General features: G+C 40.3%; 1 protein-coding gene across 1 annotated transcript in view; it reads right to left on the bottom strand.

Annotated features, from left to right (window-relative positions):
* pea15 (proliferation and apoptosis adaptor protein 15) overlaps positions 1-12,460 on the bottom strand; it is a 61,848-nt gene extending 49,388 nt beyond the window's left edge. Inside the window, exon 1 of the mRNA XM_082519972.1 lies at positions 12,038-12,460. The gene's annotated coding sequence lies outside the window, so the exon portion shown is untranslated. The remainder of the gene's footprint in view (positions 1-12,037) is intronic.
* Positions 12,461-21,283: the final 8,823 nt, after the last annotated feature.

The following is a 21,283-nucleotide window of genomic DNA, read 5'->3' as shown; positions in this document are numbered from 1 at the left end:
GGCTGTGGTGTTTAAATTATGCTCAGTTGGTAATAACGAGTTCAAAGAGACAGGGAAATATCCTGTCCACCATTACACCACCAGCAGCCTGACCTGTTGACACAAGGCAGGATGGATCCATCCTTTCATGTTGTTTCCTGTTTCCTGGTCTACTCATCAGACCAGGAAACATTTTTCTAATCGTCTATTGACCAATTTTTTTAAATTGTAGGCTCAGTTTTCTGTTCTTAGCTGACAGGACTGGCACCCAGTGTGGTCTTCTGCTTCAAGGTTTGACATCTTGTGCATTCAGATATGCTCTTGAGGTACTGTTACAGGGCATTCTCCTCTAACCTCTGACATCAACAAAACGTTTTATCACAGAGAACTGCGGAGATGGTTGTGTGGGAAAATCCCAGCAAATCAGCAGTTTCTCAAATATTCAGGCCAGCCCATGTGCCACTAACAAACAAGTCACGTTCAGTTACTTCAAATTAAATCACCTTTCTTCCTTATTCTGATGCTCAGTTTAAACTTCAGCAGGTCGATTTGACCATCTCTGCATGCCTAAATGCATGAATTGCTGCCATGTGATTGGCTAATTATGTTCAGGAGTTGGACAGGAGTACCTAATGATGTGGCCAGTAAGCGATTACAGCAGCTCTGAGGATTAAACTTATTTTCCAGCAGAAGAATGGCAATAAGTTTTGCAAGGTTGTGCATGTAACTGAAAATAAAAAGCCATAGAGATTTATGCAGCTTTCCTTCTTTTAAATGTGAACTTTTCTGTTTCTATGAAAACATTCTTCCAACTAATAAATAAAAATGTCATGTAACTCACCGATTTGAAGAGGTTGTTAAATTTTGAATAAGTGCTGGGATCAGACCAAAACTAAACAACAAGGGCAGATGTGGCTTGCAGGCAGCACGTTGCTCACCTTGTGTTTATCGGCTCCAAAAAGTCGTGAAAAGGTATTACATAAAAGCTTCTAGCCGGGTCTTTGTGTAATGGTACAATGCATTAGTGCAGACTGCAATACCTCGAGCACTAGGTGGACTCACGGGTCCCCAGAGGGTTACATAAACAACGTACCCAGAACAAGTTTGACGCCTGCATCGCATTTTATCGGTCTCATTTGAAGCGGAGAAAAGCTACATCCATATGTACGCGTGTGTGTGCGCATGTACTCTGAATTTTTTATCTCTGCAGCAAGGAGGTTAACCTGATTCCCGAGGCCTTTTCAACCGCACGTGAAGTATGTGCGCGCACAATGAAGAACACATGCATAACAGCTGACAAGGAGACAGAAGAAACAGCAGTAAGGCATTCAGAGACACGTTCGGGGGGCTCTAACTGATTCATTCAGGAGGCGAACATCCTTTTTGAGACGTGGATGGATGATCAGAGTTGAGACAGCTGTGAGCAGGGGAAACAAGTATGTGAAAAATCACGGTATTTAAAAGTAAAGCAGTATTTCAAAAGCTTGCGAGAGCATGGAGGCGCATAAAGGCAACATTTGGTTCAGTTTATGCCTAGCTCAGGGCAGGATAAAAGGCGGCTGCAGCTCTGAATCACCTCAATAACACAAAGTGTCTCATCAAGCCGCTCATTGCTCATCAGAGCAACTGTTGTACACCCGTGCTTTCCACCCACGCCACAAGCTTCTTCATCATACAGTTAGACGCACACACACAAAGACCCATCATCATCCAACGAGCAGATGAAGAAGCACAAACACAACAGACCCCCCGACGGCCACTGCCAGCTTCTCTACGCGCCACAGGCTGACTCCTCGTCTGTTGCGAGACAAAAACAAAAACTGTCCATAAAAAAGTTAGCTGCTTGTGACACACATAAACACACAGATGAGCTCATTCAGCTAGGTTACTGTGGTTTAGGAATTGTTTTTTATTGTTATTACTTTCACTTTTACCTTAAATGATGAAATAACCGCAGGTGGGATAAAACAGTGAACCTCTTATTTGCTTTTATTGTCTGTAATATTGTAACACGCATGTTCTAAAATCTCCTACTTCAGGGGAGTAGTTTGCCATTTTGAGAAATCCATTTATTCACTTTCTTGCCAAGTCGAGAAGACTGATATCAGTTATAAGTAGACTATATGAGGTGAATGTGAAGCTACAGCCACAACAACGTTAGCTCAGCACAAAGGCAAGCCTGTTGCCCGACCAAAATTAATATAACTGAGCTCTCATCACGTCTAATGAAACAAGCAACATGTTCTTGTTAAATACAGTACTCTGCAAAAGTCTTGAGCCAGCCCACATTTCTTTATATTTTAGGAAAATGGTGAAACAAGTACAAACATGTAAAAACGACATATGAGGCAAAAACACAGTTTGTACAAATCTAATGAGCTTGAAAGTCAATAGTTGTTAGGTCAAGTTTTATTCTCCAACACAGTCTGAACTCTCATAGGCAACTTTCTTGTCATTTCTTTAAGTAGTTTTCGGGTATAGTTCTCCAGGCTTCTTGAAGGACATGAAAAGCTCTTCTTTGGATGTTGACTGCCTTCAGATGATCCCACACTGCTTCAGTAATGTCGAGGTTCGAGCTGTGGTGAGGTCACTCCATGGCTGATGGAGTTCCACTGTGTGTTTTTCTATCTGGGAATATTTTCCCTGCATTGGAAGTGTGTTTGGGATCACTGTCACACTGAAAAATGAAGCCAATGTCAATCTGATGGTTTCCAGATGATGCTGTATGGTGGATGAAATTCTTATGGCACTTTTCTATGTTCAAATTTCCATTAATTTTGACGAGATCCTCAGCACTATTAACATCCCAACCATGACTAAGACGCCATCGTGCTTTATAGGTGGTTGTAGACACAGTTTCAAAATTGGAGTCATCACACTGTCAGACCTGTTGCACAGATGTTCAGTCCAGTTCTTGTGTAATTTGACGTTTTTCTCATTCTCAAGTACATGACTTTTAGATACTAATCATGTGCTCTTCATCTGTCTGTCACTTCTCCACTTCTCCAGTTTCTTAGTTTTTTTGTTAGTTTTTTTAAGGACACAAGGAACAAATTGTGTTTTTGTGACATGCTGCTTATAACAAAGTGCCTGAAGATATCATTTAAAAATAACTCTTGGCTAAGTTTTCTCTTATGTGTAGACACTACACTGGTTCAACCTTGAGTTGGGTGCCTTTTTTATGCTTAAATGGTTCATAGGGGAGTAGCAAGCAAACAAACTTTCAGAAAGGCTGGTCAAGAGCACTTTAAAACATTTACAAGACAGTCGGGCTGCTTCAAATAAAATGCAAAGAAGTGAGAGATGGCTCAAGACTTTTGCACAACACTATTAAAATGCATTCGATCAACAGCAGCAATCAGTTAGAAGGTTTGGAACAAGTATCTGCATGTGAGAGAGAGAAGGGTGGAAACGGGTACAACAATACAAGCTGACCTTTGACATAATATCCTGTAACACCTGAAACACACACACACACACACACACACACACACACACACACACACACACGGGAGAGTTGTTTTTGCTTCTCTTCCTCTCCTGCTTCAATCGAATCAAGTCTTATCAAATCCAATCAGACCCACTGAGGCGTTTCATTTGGAGTCAAGCAGCAGAGGAGATTATACACACGGATGAAGAGGAATGGCTTTAATCAGTGTGTGTTTGTGCATACATGCAAAACAGAGGGATAGAGAGCATTTGTGTTTGTGCATGTGTCAGTCTGTGCTGTTGCTGTCTGTGTGACTCTGGCCCGTCTGTGTAGGCTTAGGTGTACTGTGTGTGTGTGTGTGTGTGTGTGTGTGTGTGTGTGTGTGTGTGTGTGTGTGTATGTGTGTGTGTGTGTGTGTGTGCAGATCATTTTATCCATTACTGTGGCCACTGTGAAACACTGCCAGTCACACAGATTGGGCTTATGAAACACTTCCACAGCTGTGTTAAAGCAGAAAAACACCCCTGCTGTGTTTCTCCCTCTCTCCTTTAACAAATAAATAAAGCGATTAACAGAATCACTCTAGTTTAACCAACAATCATGCTGAAATCACACCATCCTGCTACCAAGCCAGCACGTTTCTGCTCCGCCCTAAAAGAGAAAACTGCGGTGTGTTTTATTTGCATAGCTTCACTTACACAGAGGAGTGCAGAAGAACATTTTCAAAAGTAGCAGCAAGCATTACAAAGTAGCTGTGTAGGCGTCACTTGTAGCACAGCAACCAAACGACCACGCAACCAAGCAGTTGCCAGAGGGATTAAATCTGTGGTGTTTTTTTTTTTCTTTAAATTTTTGGCTGCATCGAGAGCGCTTAACATGTGTGACTTTGAAACACATCACAGCACACATACAGATACACAAGGTAAATCTGTCTTTTAGTTTGAATGCATGATTAATGATGGCCAGCTGCTCGCTTCCTCTTCTTTTCCCTAATAACATATATACAGGATATCGTGCAAAATTTTAAGGTAAACATCAAAATGACAATCTGTCGAGCGCATTAACCTGCAAACACGACAGAACATTAGGATATACTGAAGGCATGTGGGTGGCTTTGAATGACAAAACCCACGTAACCCACGCGTGATCTGCAATGTATCGAGAATTCAAGAGAGCAGGGAGTAAAAACAGACTACATCTGGTGATGTAATTGGAATGCGGACTTCCCCTTCAAGGCATCGCATCCTGTTTGCCAAAGAGTGGCGCGGACGTGCTCGGGGTAAATTTTAAACAATAAACAGTGTTTGACATTTTTTTAAATCAGCGGGGGTGGTAAACTTGGCTGTGGGTTCCGGTTTCACTCATGACCACTGCTCGGCCATGCTGGCGGTATCACTTTCTATGACCCCAATGACTGAAACAGAGACATCTGACCAAGGTTTCATACTGTTTCAGATGATGTGCAGTTATGAGTAATCTTGGGCTCAAGCATTCATGTTAATACGTCAACAACCACCATCTAAAAATTGATGCACAGCAATCACCCCCAGAACGGGAATGACTCTGTCCATCTGCAGCAACCTCGCCCAGAAGGACAATACACCTTGCCACACGACAAACTGGGTGAGCAGCATGACAAATACCTTGGGGTCCTGACCCGGCCTTCAACTTCTCCAGATCCCAGACCCAAGCATCTGTGTTATGCACCAGAAGAAGAGTGACGCATGGAGGCCCCACCCCATTCAAAGAATGGGGTGCTGCTGCAAAACAACACAATCCCAGGTCCATGCCTTGACTTGGCAGAGCTGTCACATCAAGGCATGGACTTGACTATTTCAGCACTCAACGCTCTCTCTTCTACAAGCCTCATACATTTATATAGTGAGGCTTGTGCCTAACCTAACATTCACACACTCTGAACCATGCACATAGCATAAACTCAAGGAAACGTTAACATGAAGCCTAGACGAGATGGGAATTGATCCACCAATTTTCCAACTGGCAGATGACCTGCTCTGCCTTGAGAGCCACAGCTGCCATCCATCCAACCATCTGTTTTCTTACTCACTTATTTAGGCTTGAAGGGAGGCTGGAGCCTAACCGTTTGCAGAGAGAAAACAGTATTTGAAACAGTTTTAGGTTTTAATTATTTTTATTGGATTTTAATGTTGTGTCTGTTTTGTATGAAGATAACACGGTTACTTCAATACAGCTGAAAAGAGATTATTGGATTATTACAAATTAAAAGTTTTACCTGCAAGACTTGCAAAATGAAACATGTTGCTTCTACAAACTTGACCTAAAAACCCAACCACATTGAAAAATACAGGAGTTTGCTAGCAGAGTGCAGAATGACTCATTGGTGTTTAGGTGGTAGGCTTCATAAATCCATCCACGATAAATGGAAAGAAATAGTATTTAAGAGAATTACCCAGTTAAACATTAGTGACATAGATTCAACTTTAATTTGCAGCTGAACTTTGATACTTAACTCGTTAAAAGAAAGTAAAACGGAAAAAATCCTCAAAACTACTTGGATGTGTTTATTTGTTGCAGAAGATTAGTTTGGTTTGGGTTGCAGGCTTCCAGTGCAAATTTTGTTGCATTTTTAAAAAGAAAAAGATTATATTATTTGCTGATTGTATAGACAGAAATATTCCAATTTGGATAGAAAGTGGAATCTGCTCCTAGGGTTTAATCTGTCAGTGGACACCTAAACACAGCTCAGAAAAGTAGGCTGCAGGACGTTGCAAGCTGTAGTGCAGATTACAGGCAGTGATGTAACATGCCATAATACCAGTGACCTTCTGTAACTCATAGCTTCCTGGGGAGCCCTGTGTACACATGGTGAAAATAAATAAATCTGCAGCCGAAGGGTGAGAGGCAATGGGAAACAAAAGGCAGGGATAGTCTGACAGTGAAATATATGTTCCCCTCTGTGAACCGGGAGGCATGTCAGAGGATCTCCTGCTGCAGGAAATGATCCCTCCAGAGTGACGGCGAGGCATCTTCGCTGCGAAACACAGGTTGCTTTTCATGATACCCGAGTCTGTACTTTAAGACCACACACGTCTGTGTTTGTTTTCAGCACAATGTGAGCTTAATTACCCAGCGTAATGCGTTGACATGCACTGTTGTCAGATCAAGCCTATACAAGGTTTTTATTAAATAATGGATGTCACCTGCTGTCAGTGTCATCTGCCACTGAGAAACTGAAGGTTAGCCGAGGTTTTTATCTACTTTGTCAGAGACTTTTAATCACTTAAAAATGCAGTTCTTTAACAACTTCTAAATCTAAGCAATAATAAAATGATATAAAATTTAAAAAAAATATCTGATCGTGGAAACTTTAGTAGCAGAGAAAGCTACAATGAGATGTGAAAAAAATAAATGAAATATCCTAAAGTGTGCTCACAAACAAAAATGAAAATGTTAATAATAACTGATAATTGATACATAAGGCTACGTCACGTTCTACCTTCTTCTAATTTTTTGAAAATGTTCTCATGTTGTTGCTTCATCACGATCTCAATGGTGGATGGAAAAGATTAAATGTCAACTTTTGCATTTTTTCTTTGTTTTTTTTTAGCAGTTTTTTTTGGTTGTAGTTCAATATCTTGGGTAAAGTATGGGGCTGCCTGCTGTACGAGTGGTTAAAGCGTAGCATTCTTCTTCAAAATGTTTGTATTTGACAGGATCTCATGGACCTATATCTTGTTAATAAATAATAATAAAATACTGAAAAGATATGAAATGTTTAAACTGAGAAAATATGTAATTACATTTTTTTTGATTGTTTTGAGTTTGATGGCAGTACCATGTCTCAAAATTTGAGATAGAACAACCAAAGGCTAGCAAAGTAAATGATAATAAAAGAAACAAGTGCAGGAACGTTTTGCTAATTATGTTAATCGGTCAGTAACATGATTGGGTATAAAAAGAGCATTTTAGAGAGGTGGAGTTTCTCAGATGAAAAAATAGGCAGATGTTCATCAATCTGCAAAAAATTTGTAATAATTCAAGAATGATATTGCTTAATCAAACATTTTGAAGACTTGGAATATCTCATCATCGGCAGTAGATATCATGATCAAACAAAGTCAAAAATCAGTTTTGGATGCCCGTGATCATCAGGCACTCAGGAAGTATTGCAGTGAAAACAGGCATGATTCTGTTTATGACTATTAGTTAAAAGAGGATCCCAGACAGTGATAAACATGGCCCTGTCTCAACTGTTTGAAGATGTGTTAATGCCCTGAAATTGAAAATGGGCTAAAATATGCATTAAATAGTTGTAAATTTTCTCAGTTTATACATTTTCTGTTTTCTGTGGGTTCCTTTTCTGCACTGAGAGACACCAACAAAATTCTGAACAAAAATCTGAAGTTTGGCAAACTTAAGGAAACGACTGATGACTAATTAGTGATTGTTCATCAGCAGCTGAAAACACACGATTCGAGTGTGACGAACCACAGAGCTGAAATAAACCTGATCTAAAGGAACTGCAGGTGGACATCTAATTAAATCAGTGCACTCTGTTTTTATTTACATATTAGAGCATCTCCCAACTTTTTTTCAGAACTGGCAGTTAACATTTCTTCGCTCTCGCACTGCAGGCTTACTTGTTGTTCCTAGAGTATTTAAAAGTAGAATGGGAGGCAGAGCCTTCAGTTTTCAGGCCCATCTTCTGTGGAACCAACTCCCAGATTGGATTCGGGAGACAGACACTATCTCTACTTTTAAGATTAGGCTTAAAACCTTCATTTTTGCTAAAGTATAGTTAGGGGTGGATCAGGTGACCCTGAATCCTCCCTTAGTTATGCTGCAACAGGCATAGGCTGCTGGGGGATTCCCATGATGCATTGAGTCTTTCTTCTTCAGTCACCTTTCTCACTCAGCATGTGTTAATAGACCTCTCTGCACTGAATCATACTAGTTATAAACAGAGATGGTAGTAACGCGTCACTTGTAACGCATTACTGTAATCCGATTACTTTTTTAAAGTAACGAGTAAAGTAAGGGATTACTATTGCAAAAACGGTAATTAGATTACTGTTACTTACCTGTAGGAACGCTGCGTTACTGCGTTACTAAAACCGTGATTTTTTTGCGAGAATGTCTCATGACAGTGACGTAAGCAAGTGCGACGTTCGTGGCGACAGCTGTGTGCAGATCAACAATGGTTAATATATCGAGTGCGGGAGAGAGTATGAGCGTGCAGCGTTTAAAGCGTGGAAGTACTGACCTTACTTTGAGTTTGATTCCATAAAAAGTGACAAAAACATTAGTGTCCGTTGTGCGTGGGAAGAAAACTTATTTTTACAGCGAAAAAACCCTAAACTTCCAAGCAAGCACCGAGTGCGCAACGACGTAATGGGAAATTCACAGAGAAACTCGCGGATTCTTCCACTGACCGCGGCACACCTGCACCACCTGCACCAGGGTAAACCTCCGCCTACCCCCACTCCTGCTTTACAGGTGAAAATAGAGCAACAGGACCGCTGAGTCTTTGACTTTATTTATTTTCTGCTGTGTTTTACTTGCATCTATTTGAAAGAGTGAGTGTAAACACAAAAAATATTTTATTTTATGTGCTGGAATGTGTAGAAAATAGGTTTCAATGTTAACCCTTTAAGACCTACCATAGAACCAAGTCCGCCAGAGCTTATATTGAACTGAATTGAACTGAATTGAATAGAATTGAATTGAACATGGATCTTTTTATTAATGTTTGTTGCTATGAGATAAAGCCAAGTTTACTTCTGCAAGAGAATGTGAGGAGGAAATGCACTGCACTTTGTGGTGTCTCATACCAAATGAAACTAAAAGCGGGGACAGAGGAAATGGATCGGATGTTAGTGAGTCCAGATTTGTCTCAGCAAAGTTTCAATTCCTCATTTCCTGTGGTTTGAGACATACCCATACTCAACGCTGGGCTTTCATATAGCCTAAAATGGAGTGCACATTTGGCTTTCGACTTGTGGTGAAGCAATGTTCTACCAAAAATAACAGGTCCTTTTAACACTTTGGCTGTTAGGCTGTGAGCTGTTGCACAAATGGGTTTGTTAGATTTCTATTGTCTGTAATGTGCGACAACCAACAGCTTGTTGAAAAGGAAATTGCGAAGGTGCATGGAAAAAATAAACAAAATCAAAGAGCATATTGTGCCTTTGGTGTTGATTATTTCAAGCGCCAGTTTAACACCGCTTTTCCCAAATACTGTATTTGTCTCGGTGCCTGCAAACAATCGACCACAAACATTCCCCTGTCGGCGGCAGGAGGAAATCCGAAACCACAAACAGACGCACACACACACATATATAGGAAGTGAACCTGAGAGAGGAAGCACATTTCTGCTGTCCCACTTATTTCTTTTCTCTGTGTGCACAACGACAGATCGATGTATACATGTATCAAAAAAGAGAGGAGACCGGCTCCCAAAAAGCCTAGTCAAGGCTCATACACACAGGCCTCTATTTGTATAACTGTGAGGACCCTTAAGCTCTGTTCATAACCTAAAATTAAGCTTTACCTTCAGGCAAAGTTAAAAAAAAAAGTCCTCACAAAGATGTATTATAAGTCCACAGGAATGTTCGACAGCTTGCAAAGATTGGACAGTGTTCAGGGATAAAAATGAGTGGAATGTGACCTAACAGGAAATGGACTGACAGCTGTCACACTGTGCATCTGTTACACGCTAAAGTGCAATGTGCTGTATGAGTGTGGCAGATGGGGTCAGAATGAATGGGAATATGCAGTAATTAATGACAAATAGCTAAAATTAGAGCAGAAGCTACATGTCAACAAAGTTAATCAGGATCTACTTGGCTAATTGTTCATGTCATTTTTTAATAAATATGCTAAATACTGTGCCAGCATCTTTACCGTGATGCGTTTCTAACTTTTGACCATAAAAAAATGACTGCTTGAGTTTATGCTAGCAAGCAAAGCGACCAATGTCGGGCTTAAGAAGTGGCAAAGGGAAACATAAAATGGGTTTAATTTACATACAGCAATAAATGTTTTAGCTTAAAACAGACTTAAAAGTAAACTGGGAGAACAACTGATGGTAAAATGGCATTAAACCGCAAAAATTGCGTTGTTCTTTTTTACTTTTTTTGTATCTCTTTATAGTTCTAATTAATCTTTTTGGCTGTTTTTACATATGTCAAACCTCTATCAAAAACAAAACACATTAGTTAAGGGCTGTAGCTAATAATGGTCCCATTATACCTGCTGTTCTTTCCTCTTATGCCAGCACTGATGTAAAGGTTTTATCTGAGTGGAGACAACTTGATAGTTTTATCCCATCGTTCAGAAGAATATTGAAAAAAAGCACTCGCTTCCTCAGCACTAAACAGGACAGAGCTGTGCAGACGTCACTTTTGACACAAGAAAAACATAATCAATGCGTCGGTAACATGGGCCAGCTATAGATTTAAGAACATATTAGAAATTACACATTATGTATTATAAATGTATAAATAACATTATGAATTTAAAAACAATAGTTTAAATTTTGTCACTGGAGCTTTTTGTTTGTGTGAAGTCTTTTACAGTTAAGTAGAAACTGTTGCAAACATTCAAAGAAAAATGCTGGTGTGACATGTGCAAGCCACCTATAGAAAACAGTCGTGTCAGGAAAGGCATCTGGCTAAAAATCTGCCAAATCAAACATGATCCCTTATTCACAAGTTCACAGGGGAATAAGAAGAGTAGCTTAGTCGAGATAAGTCTGTTACAGTTGGGGAAGAAGACTTCCGCTCACCCCCACCCATGTGCACGCACAAAGTGTTGGCCATCCACCCAAATTCATTCATAAAAGACCCACCCCTTCCCCATCCGCTCACACACACTCTCAGCCATCCGGGACAGTCACAGGTGGTCACCAGTGCTTTATCATCTGCTCCTCTGGTTTAGAGCCAGAATATTCCAGATCATGTGATCCTCATGAATACAAATCTACTAAACCAACACCACAGACTTTTATCACACAGTATAGCTGGGATTCAGTGGGAGAGTGCACTGTAATCGTCCAGCCTATACAAGGAAAACTGTGGGGATATTCAGCAGGGGTGTAATGAAAAGGACACTAGATACATGAATAGCCTGCCCACAGCCACACTCAATCCAATTAGTTTAATCAATGGTGTATTCAGTGCACTCTTGAGAATGAAACATCCATCCATTTGCCATTTAAAAGTCCATGAATGAGTAAAGGACATACACTTATTTCAATTTTAGCTTCTTAAAAGTGTTTATTTTATTGTTAAGAAACAACTGTGACGAACGCCCCGTGGAATCACTTAACTGACCAATGCTGTATGTCCTCCTCACAGGGGTCTCAGGTTTATTTTATAGTTCACAAAAAACAACTCTCATTGACAGCAGGCTGTGAAGTAGGCGAGTCTCCGACACAGCCTCCATGTAACGGTATGCAATGACAGAAATGAGCCGTGTCCATGAATGGAGAGCGGGATGACGGTCAAATGAATGAAGTACACTCTGGGGGAAATGGGTCTTAAAGCAACAATCCCCCACGGGCGTGTGAGAAAAAGCATGATTTTTTTTTAAAAAAAAGAAAAAAGACGGAGACAGGAAGGGAGCGTTAGAAAGAGATGTACTCACCCCGAGGAGCAAAAATGAGTCAGCTACAGGCAGGGAGAGAGACACAGAGATGGAAGTGATGCGTGAGTCTGCGGGACGATTTCCTCTAAAACGCTAAAACTCGTAGAAAGCAGCCCGACAGAGGCGGCAGACGTGGTGCAAGGAGGGAGGAAAAAAGTCCACCTGGTCAGTCCCGCTTGGTTTCGGTTCACTTTTGTGGTTTTAAGGCGCTCAGTGATGAACTTGAGTGTGATTCATCAGCGTGGCAAAACGCGGCAGCGGTGCCTGGGTTAGACGAACTGTCAGCACGAGTTTGGGGTGTATGATGCTCGTGAGGTGTCACTATGTCCGCTTGCTTCGCTATCCGCCTCTGAAACTGGCTGCTCTAACGTGGAAACGCCTTTTGTCTCTCTCTCTGCGCCCTCCTCTCTCTCTCTCGGTCACGGTTAAGCACGCTGTCTGATTCGCCCTGAGATCGTCTGTTGAAAACAACGCCTCACTCTGTCAATAACACGACGCTATATATGGCAGTAATAATACTAATGCTAATACTAGTACTACTACTACTACTAGTAATAATAATAATTCGATTTTTGAAGGGACTTCAGGGGGCTGTGAAGCTTGACAGTGTGTTCCCTGTAACACACTGTCATCTTATCTTCTTAATGTCTCTTCATTTCCTTTCAATTAATGCTTTTGGGGATAAATAAGGGACATCTTTAGCTTGCATTTCTTCAGAGCTTCTGGATAGCACTGATTCAGGCATTCCCTCGATGTCAATTTGTTCGCCATTTGCACAAATTTCAAGTATCCGATGTGTGAATGCTGCTTTATCCTTGGCTCAGCACTCTCGTTTAGGGCACTTATCCAGGACCCTAGCTGAGATGTGATGTTCATATGGACAGGCTAACCACTGAAGTCACATTAACACCACTTTAGATTTACCAGCTAACCTGACAAGAGTCTTTGGACAGCTTCAAACCTGGGAGCTTCTTGCTGTCATGTGACTATTGTGCTAAGCTGTTTTATTGGTTTAGCTTTCTTTTATTGGCTTAGTCATGTAATCAATCTAAAAACACCATTAATGACCCTCAAGCTTCACAGTAGTGATCACTAGTCTCTAATCTTCTTTCCATCCAAATATTTTATGTGTTTTACCTTCTCCTACTTAGCCCATGGTAATATGGACTGTTAAATGTTTAGCACTCACTTAGTCCTCAAAGCACTTTGACACTGCAAGATGAATCCACAGACACGTGCTCAAACCCACACAGATGCATCACTGGGTAACTTGGGGCATTTCTTCAATTGATCTCTTATTAAAATAGGGCCTTTTTGGAGTATAACCCAGAGAAATATTTGTTATACATGTGGGGTTAATTTAAAGTTAAAGAAACAAACAACCAGCAGGAATAACACGACGAGCACACATTCGTGTTCTCTTTAGTTCTCGGTAAAAGGAGCAGAGTGGGAGCTCCTTCCCATTCGCCATTTTCCCTCTGATTCCACACATACTCTCTCAATTCCACACACACATTTTTCGAAGCTGATGTCACTGAGCCGCTATCCGGTCTGCAAATCCCTCCTCCTGTTCCTTTCTCTCTGTCACAAACATCCCCCCCCCCAGCTTCAACTCCATTCTTTTAAAAGTGACAGCGAGCCAACAGAAATTGTGCTTCTGGGTGCTGATCTCTCAAATGAAGTTAAAGCATTCATTAGTTTCTCCCCTCTGGCCTCCGAAAGAAAGGTTTCCCCCTTAGTACAGTGAAAAAGGACACAAGTGGGAAAACAGCTGCAATTATAGAGTTTATGTCTGTATTTCAGATATTTCTGTCACAAAATTGCTTTAAAAACGACCGATGTCTGTTCTTTCAATGGGAATAAAATATTATTTCATTGCTTTCACATTACACATTCTGCAACACAAAGCAACTATGTTAGCGAGATGCATCCATAGATTATAACGAGGCTATTATTTCTCATAGTATTGGAATGATAATTGCATTCAAAGTCAGTCAGAAGTCATCACCATCAGAAACATGGAGATATGTTTAGATTGGTAGTAGATAGTAGCGTCCATGTCTAACACACAGTTACTGTACAGTTGGAACTATTTAACTGCAAACTCTTTTGTAACTCTAAGCGTAATTTTCATGGCTAATAATTTTCAAGAGAAGCTCTACTGCTCACTAGTGTTTTGACAGTAAAACGGTCCAGCAGTGGAAGCACATAAATGCTATAGGCTCTACAATGCCGAAATAAAAATTACTGTAAGCTGTCAAAGCAAAGTTGGCATGCACTACCATTTTTCCCTTGCTTCCCCACAAAACCTTTTTGGAGATTAAACTTTTGTTGCTGCATAAACGGTTGAAGTAGCCCGTTAACTCCAGCTAGTCCTGCATATGTTATTATGAAAAGAACACAAACCCCCTTTTAAGTGTAAAGTAAGGTAAAGTACGTTTTTTGAGCAGTCTTTGCGACCATCAGGAACTTAGAGTAAAACGTCCAGACAACTAAAAATAATGACTATGTGTAGTGGAAATACCTTTATATGTGATGTCACATTTCCTGTTTTTTTAACCATCTTCAGGTTACACCAAGAAAACAAGAATTGCTTCCTGTTAAAAGCTGCTTGAGACATTCTACACTTCACTTTTCAAAGGTCTTCAGAAGTGCGCGTAGCTGGGTGTGAAGCGCACAGCTGTGTTCATTCTTGCAAAGTGTAACTTAAATCCAAAAACAGGTGCCGTACATCAAATGTCCGACGACTAAACTTTAGATCACTCAAAGAAATCATTCTGCTGGAATAAACTGCTAATGGCCTCTTCACACACCTCAGAAGTGCGTGAGTGTGTTTTGACATAATTTTGGAATATGTTATGACGGACATGAAAAAAATGCCCCCAAATTTAAAATAAAACACATTTCATAATATAGAATATAAAAATAACCTTTAAATTACAAAATTTTACAGTGCATCTCATGATTTTGTTGTGTTGTTATGACTTTGCAGTTGCTCTGTAACTCATGGTGATGCAGATCATCAAATCTGGAGGTTATGAATAACGCTTTTCTTCTCAGGTTTTGACCTCGGGCATTGGAAAAAGTCCCCTTTTTTTACTAATACACAAGCATGTACACATGATCACTCACGAGGGTGCAAAAGAACTGGATTAAGAACGCTGATCTTGGGAAAGTTTCCATTTGCTTTTACTTAAAAATCAGAAAAACTGCTGCAATTCAAAGAACCAAAGCATAACATTTACTGAGGTTAAATGCATTTATATTCTTTGTGATGCTGAGTGATGACAGACTGTAATACTACAGTCTTACTAAACAGAGCTGTAGTTGCATTAAGGCCTCACCGGCTATTATTTGAGTAGTTTTTAAGATCACTAGGGTGTAATCATGACTATGTTTACATCTTTATTTATTAATAAAAGTGACTATTTAATGCCTGTAAAAAATCATGATGTTCATGACGCCTGACTTAAAAGTTTGGACTGATGAGGAGACAAATTAAAAAGACACATATATTTTATCCTGTTTTGAGCACTTTTTCCAATGACTTCATCGACTTGTTGGCCTTATTGAATGGAAAACACTGGTTTGTCTTTTCTTTTGCAAAGTTTTCTGGAATGAAAGATGAAGATTAAGCTTTATTTTGCTGAAAACATTGAAAATGATGAATGCCTTCTTATTTCAGATTGCTAAAGATTGTCTTCACTATCAACAACACCCTAAATTGGCATTGATTCAGGGGAAGCATGTGAGTTAGCCCATTACTGTTTCAGTGCACTTCTTTGCTGTCTTTTAAACCCAATGGATGCTTTTTTAAAACACAGATCAGCTGTACATTTTTGAAAGTGCATGTAGCCTTGGAATAAACACTTAAGTTAGTGCTGTAAATTCGCCTTGATGCCAACAGCATTAAATTCCTTACACATCAGCAGAACCTCGCTTTCTCACTTAAATATCAGTGACCACACGACAAGAAAAGAATTGAAAAGTTAAAAATGTTTATTTCAGTGTAATGTTAATTAAATGGGGCAGCATGGTGGTTAGCACTGTTGCCTCACAGCAAGAAGGTCCTGAGTTCAATTCCACGATCAGGCCAGTGTCTTTCTGTGTTGAGTTTGCCGGGTTTTCTCTGGATACTGTGGCTTCCTCCCACATTCGTGCAATTATTGAGGATAGGTTAATTAGTAAGTATTAGCCCTGTAACAGACTGGCGACCTGTCCAGGGTCTACCCTGCCTCTCACCCTAAGTCAGCTGGGATAGGCTTAATATTGATTCAATGAACAAAGAAGCAGTTCATGCAAAAACCTGCTAAAGAAAGGAACACTAATAACATAACATACTCGGACGTAAAAACTGAATGTATATTTAAGCAAAACCATGAAATTTTTGCAAACATCCTGTCGATCGATATATATTTATATATATATATATATATATATATATATAAATATATATATATATATATATTTATATATATATATATATAGTAAACAAAATATTAAATAAAATATAATTATGATCATCATTATATTGCAAACAGCAGTGAATACAGTGACACCAGATTTCCTGTACCTGTCACCACCTCAGTCAGTCGTCTCCGGATCAGGTTTCACTGTAACAATGGGCTTCCTGTTGTTAATGCATGCAAATAAGGACAGAGTCATCTGAAATGGAGAATGAGACAGTGCTCTTTGGACTCAGAGTGATACAGAAAACAGCACAACAAAACTTCTTTTTTATGGGTTTAATCTAAGGTATTTTCTACTTGAAAGAGCTGAGGTTCAACTTCAGCCATTTTTCATGAACAAAAACTGAACACGTCAATGCTTACAAATACAAAAGGAGTGGAAAACAACAGCTTGTGTTTCTAACTCTTGCATCACATGTCAGATATTCAAATAGATCTCAGTGGGTGATGGATGAGTCAGTTGACAATCTTTGGTTGCCTTGGAGGCCATATGTTGATTAGCGCACTGGGATTTATGGAAGCATTCTCAACATGAGCTCCCCAACTTCCTGTAGCGGAACAATAAAGAGTTAACCTTTCAATCATTGCCATGTCAAGAATTCTATAATAATAATGGATTAGATTTATATAGCGCTTTTCTAGGCACCCAAAGCTCATCTCATTTATTCTTAGAAATATCTCTAAAGGACGCGTCAACTCTGTAGCATATAGGAGATTTATTTTTTCTCTAAGGATGCACCACATATATGAAAAACATTAGTGTTAGCACAAACTCACTTGTTTGGGCTTGCCATGGTAACAAAATCCTTTCACAGAGAGTTTGAAGTAAAGAAAAAAAACTGAAGTATTAAAATAACAGTGCTATTACAGTGAAAAAAGGAAAACCCCTGACAAAGGAGAATTGATCCATTAGCCTGTCCTTTACCCCTCAGATATCTGGTAAAAATCTCTCAGTGTTCATTAAAAGCACAAAAAATAAAACTCTGGTTCAACCTTATATCCCTAAAGGATGAGTTCTCACTTACAACACAGCTGAAGAAAAGAAGATGTAGGTGTAAAAATAAGCTGGTTAGATATCAGTGAAGAATATTTAAAAAGCTAAAGTTTTAAGATACATGTATCGACTACGGAGCTCAGAATGAAATAAAATAGAATTAAAATGCAATTTATATTTATGCAAGGAAATAAAAAGAGGCAAGCTTTTAACTTATCTGCCCATTACTCCAGGCTGCAGGTGCACAGTGAGTAAAACTAGACTTTAACAAGATTGGTGAAAACAGTCTGCAGAGTGATTCAGTCATTCTCGGTAGAGATGATAAGATTATCATAATCACTATTTCTGGATTCATAAAAAGCATACACTCACCAGCCAGCTATTAGGATCCCCTTCCTAGTATTGCATTGGATCTCCTTTATATTTAATTCTCCATAGATTCAACAAAGTGCTGTAATCATTTCTCATAGATTCTAGTCCACATTGACATGATTGCATTGCACAGTTGCTGCAGATGTGGCGGCTGCACATCCATGATGAGAATCTCATTTTCCACTACACCCCAAAGGGTCTCTTTTCTTAGATTAAGAATTAATTATTGTGGAGGCCACTTGAGTACAAAGAACTCATTATAATGTTCAAGAAACCAGTGTGAGATGATTTGAGCTTCGTGACATGGTGTGTTATCCTGCAGGAAGCAGGAAGAAGATGGTACAAGATGAGTTTGTCCATCCCTTTAAGTCTTAAAGGGATGGACAAACTCAGGTGGACTGTGGTGTTCAAATGATGCTCAGTTGGTAGTAAAGGGCCCAAAGCCTGCTGATATCCCCCCACATTATTACACCACCTGGACTATTGATACAAAGCAGGATGGATCTATGCTTTCATATAGACTACACTCAATATCCTATAATTCAAATGTTGGAGCAGATTTCGAGACTCCTCAGGCCATTTTTGCAGTCTTCTGTTGTTTCATTTTAGCGAAACTCAGTTTCTTGTTCTCAGCTGATATAAATAGTACCCAGGGCGGTCTTTGCCTTTTCCTAGTCCATGTCCATAGGCTTTGACATGATGTATATTGAGCGATGCTCTTCAGCATACTTTGGTTGAAATGCCTGCTCATTTGAGTTACTGTTGGCTTCCTATCAGCTTGTAGCAGTTTGGCCATTTTGCTCTGACCTCTGACGTTTTCACCCAGCGAACTGCTGCTAACTGAATATTTTCTCCTTTTTGAACAATTCTCTCTCCAGAGACGATTGCGTGTGAAAATCCCAGCAGATCAGCAGTTTTTTAAATACTACGAGAATGTCATGCGATGTGGTAGGACTCAGGCGCAGAGCACAGTTCAGGGAAAAACAACGTTTATTTACACAGTCACCAGGTGCAGATATATACAGTGAGGGGAGCGAGAGTCCTGGGTCCGAAAGGGAAGTCCGGGATAGGAGTCACATACACGCTAGCTCTTCTTCTTTACAACGGTTCAAACAACAGGTTGGTCACGGGTCCGGGGAAACTGTGCACAGAAGAAAAGAGGGTTACACAGAGATCACAGCAGGTCCACAACGCTTAAGGATACCAGGCTGAGGTTTACTGACGTGTCTAGCACAATCATCCAGCGGTGAGGCTGTCTGCGTCCCGGCCTTAAGAGTCGAACCCATAATTAGAGCCTGACGAGACGGAGGTGTGTGTGCCAAGGGCGGGAGCCTGAAGTGAGCTCCGCCCTGGCGGGGAGGAGAGAGGAGAATGTACACCAAACACATGTGGCCTTGTGGAGCCGGCCGGGCAGACAGGGGGACCATGACAGAGAAGCCCATCGGCAATGTTCAGAGTTACTGTAAATCAACTTTCTTCCTCATTTTGATGCTCAGTTTAAATTTCAGCAGGACGTCTTTACCATGTCGACATGTCTGGATGGACTCGGTTGCTAAATAAGTAGTTGCATTAACAAATATTTTTTTTAAAAAGAGGGGGATCTGTTTACTTTTATCTGGATTGAGAAACAATTTCTGGTTGTTAAATTATAACTCAGAGTAGTACTGGTGAGTTTAACAGCAGACTGAACATAATAATATCATCAGCATACAAATGCACAGTCCGGCCACTTCCACATGCCATCAGACAGGCAGGACCCAGATCAAAAACAAAAGGTTCACACACAAGAACACTAATCTGAGGTTTGGGTTAAGCTGCAATTTAACAGAAAAAAATGCATGCAATGTACAGCATGCGTGTGTGAAACTGGGCATTTATGTGCCCATGTGTGTGTGTGTGTGTGTGTTTCTGATTTTGTTTGCATGTGTGTTTTTCCCAGAACAACTAAAATAGGGAAGTTCTTGCTTCCCATCACAAGACTGGCTTGTTTATTTGAGGGGAGACCAAAGCCCAGAAAGGAAGCTTCTCCAAATAAAACAACTGAGGGTTCAGCTGCTGTGAAAAGAAGGAAAGAAGGAAGGAGGAGAAAGATGCAAGAAATATAATTGAATAAACCTGAACTGGATGATAAAAAGGGGGAAAAAGAGCAAAACTCAGATGGAGAAAGGATGGAAAGAAGAGACAACAGACAGAGACAGAGAGAAACAGAGACAGAGAGAGACACAGAGACACAGAGAGAGGGGATATCGAGGGACTTTTGTGTCACTGTGTGTGAATGTGCTTATTGAGAGGGATGATTCAGTAGAAAGGGAAACAATGAAAATGCAGAGTCACAGCACCCCTTTTATTCAGATCTTATATTCTGTTGTTTTCACCCTCCCAAACTTTCTTTTCTGCTGTTTTAAAAGCTTTACTCACCACAGTTTAAAGTGTGTTTTTTTGGATTTTAATGGCAGTATGTTCAGTGTTGTCTGATCTTTGTTAATCACTGAGAGCAAGCTGCACAAACTCATAATTTTGGATCCTTTCGAGGTTATATCCTTTATTTTTGTCACTAAATTGGAACTTATGTCAAGGTCCCTGATTTAAACCCAGTGGGAGTTTCCCCCCAAAGACCCTAAACCCTGGCTGGTTGTGACCCACACCCGCTTTCACACCTTGGCTCATGTGATTAGGTAGAGGATCATCAGGGGGTCCTTTGTCCCTCTTTGGGGGGAAACTCCCACTGGGTTTAAATCTGGGACTCTCCACCATTTGACCTTAGAACTGAAGAAGCTTCTCGGATGAGAGGTGAAACGTCTTCAAGCAACTCAAAGAAGTCCAGACGCTTTTCTTTCCAAGCTCCTTAGACTACAACATGTAACACAGATTCTGTCTGTTTCTTTCAGTCTGCGTTGTCCTCCAGCTTATATCTTTTCCCATTTGTCATGTTGCCAGCTCACCTGCCTTCTCTCATCACTCACTGCCTACCTGCACTCCCTCCTCCTTGTAAACACAGCTTTAAAGAAGCGTCTCCTCCACATTGTCATTATCTTCCTGGTTTAGCATCTGTCCTGTAGTCATCCCTGCCCTCTGTTTTTCATTTCCTCACCCTTCCCCATGATGACACTGCCTCTGTAGCAGAAATTAAAGGCTGAGCTCTAATCGCCAACCGCACTAAGTGCAGGCCGACAGCTCGGGGCATCCAACCCTATTATAAACACAGGCATCCAGATCAGAGTGGTAATGACAAATGCCACAAAGCAGCCAGCAGACAGACAACTCTGCCCTCCCTTGTTAAACCATGACCATTTAATGCTTTCTGCTGGGCTCTTTCCTATGATTAAATAATAATACTAAAAGCTCAGCTATTACAACTGCTACTACAGAAAATCCATCAATAATAGTAATTATTATGCTCTTTTAAATAGT

The sequence above is a fragment of the Aulonocara stuartgranti genome, assembly GCF_965226115.1.
Source record: "Aulonocara stuartgranti genome assembly, chromosome: 3".
In the NCBI taxonomy this organism is placed as follows: Eukaryota; Metazoa; Chordata; class Actinopteri; order Cichliformes; family Cichlidae; genus Aulonocara; species Aulonocara stuartgranti.
Note: the sequence above shows the minus strand (reverse complement) of the source record. Positions and strands in the feature narration are given on the sequence as shown.